The sequence below is a fragment of the Schistocerca piceifrons genome, chromosome 1, assembly GCF_021461385.2.
Source record: "Schistocerca piceifrons isolate TAMUIC-IGC-003096 chromosome 1, iqSchPice1.1, whole genome shotgun sequence".
Lineage (NCBI taxonomy): Eukaryota > Metazoa > Arthropoda > Insecta > Orthoptera > Acrididae > Schistocerca > Schistocerca piceifrons.
Genome location: NC_060138.1, coordinates 417128372 through 417130534, shown reverse-complemented (window position 1 = coordinate 417130534; position 2163 = coordinate 417128372).

Genomic DNA, 2163 nt, shown 5'->3' with positions numbered 1-2163 from the left:
TTACATCAGCAATAGTAGCGCGGAATTGCCAATAATGGCCGAAGTGGCATAATTACATTCTATAACAGAGTAGCTGAAAAGAAAAATACAAGTCATTAACTACATACCTAAACAGTACTGCACAAGTATCAAATACACGATCCATTCGATAGTGGTCTCCAGCGTGGTAATACCACGTTTCTTAGTCAAGGAAGACGTAAAAAGTTTCCTGCAGTCACATTTCTTGATACTTGATAAACAGCAATTGTCACAGAGCAGAGTGGGGCACATTGTAAATACGAGGCGTGTTTTTTAAGTAAGTGCCGTTTTGAAATTAAAAAAAGACATGCTAAGGTATCTCAATAAATGTTTTTAGATGAAAGCCTGTACCTTAATCTACGTTCTGACGCCATTACAGTATGAATCTTTCTTCTTTACGTTGTGTACTGAGTGTTTAAGATGCCTCCGATAATCGTGAGTCCCGCCGACTGTGAAGTATGGGCTGTTATAAGATTTTTTGGTGCTAAAGGCCTAAAAGCGATCGATATTCATCGTGAGATCTGTGCAGTTTACGGAGAAAACATTATGAGTGATGGAATGGTAAGAAAGTGAGTGAGAGCGTTTAAAGATGCCGCACAAATGCGCATGATGAACAACGGAGTGGGCGTCCTTCGGTCGTTAAAGAAAGTTTGGTGCAGGAAGTGGACAATAAGGTGACAGAAAAGAGACGATTTACGATTTCCACCTTGCGGGATGACTTTCCTTATGTTTCTCGTAGTGTTTTGTATGGCATTGTGACCGAGCACGTGAATTACCGAAAATTGTGAGTACGTTGGGTACCGAAAATGTTGACGGATGTGCACAAAACCAAACGTTTAGACAGTGCATTGACTTTCCTTTAGCGGTACCACGACGACGGTGATGATTTCTTAAGCCAAATTGTTTACGGGCGATGAAACATGGGTGGACTACGTCACAGCAGAATCAATGCAACAGTCCGTGGAAGTTGAGCAAGGGCATCGTTTTGCTGCAAGACAATGCCCATCCGCATGTGGCGAGTCATACCAAAGATCTCATCATATCTTTTCGATGGGAAACTATAGATCATCCTCCGTGCAGCCCCGATCTTGCACCCAGCGACTACCATCTGTTCCTGCACTTGAAGAAACACCTGGGCGGTCAGCGTCCTCAAGACGATGACGATGTCAAAACAGTGGTGATGCAGTGGTTAACAAGTCAGGCGGCAGATTTCTATGAGGAGGGTATTCAAAAACAGGTACAACGTTATGACAAGTGCCTCAATATTGACGGAAATTATGTATAAAAGTAGATTAAAGTACAGGCTTTCATGTAAAAATGAAAGTATTGAGATATCTTAGCACGTCTTTATTTTAATTTCAAAGCGGTACTTACTTGAAAAAGACGCCTCATACTATTAGATTCTGTTTAAAACACATAAGGACTCACTTTGAGACATAGTGTCAATGCGAAGATACCTTTTCTTCTCCACAGGAAAAAAGTGTGATAACAAGAGGCATACAGTAAAAAATCGGCAAGGTAGCATTGTAAACCATTTCGAGGAAATATAAACATCCTGTGGCTGTACCATATGAAGTGGAATTAGCTGCTCTAGGCGTTCTAATGGAAGAGCTGCCTGGAATATTGCAGCAGCTTACTGTAGACGACTATTGCTATTAGGTTTTGGACATAACGCAAGATTTAGCAGGGATTTTTAACAATGTGGACATGTGCTACTACGTAACATGAAACTACGCCTTCTGCATGGAAGGAGACTGCCAGGGAAACATCAATGTGATTGTGGACAACGATAAGACAGTTGGAATGGACTGCTTAACGTAAATGACCTCCAATTGTAAAGATATATACTAAATTTATATATCAAATCACAAATTTGGAGTAAACAAAATCGTTGGTAACCACATTAAGGATTTTATAACATGTCTGGGCACACGACTGTGAGAAACGTTTATGTCTTCTTTGGCTAAGGAGCATGGTATTATCAGGCTGTAAGCTACAATATACAGCTACAGAATGAATCTTTTGTTTGGCCCTGCGCAAGACGGTTTAAGTGTATGAGACTCTAACAAACAGCATTTACAATGAACTCCACAGTACTTCGTGCTTATGATGTGTATGTTGTGTCAGCTAACTAATAATGTACAG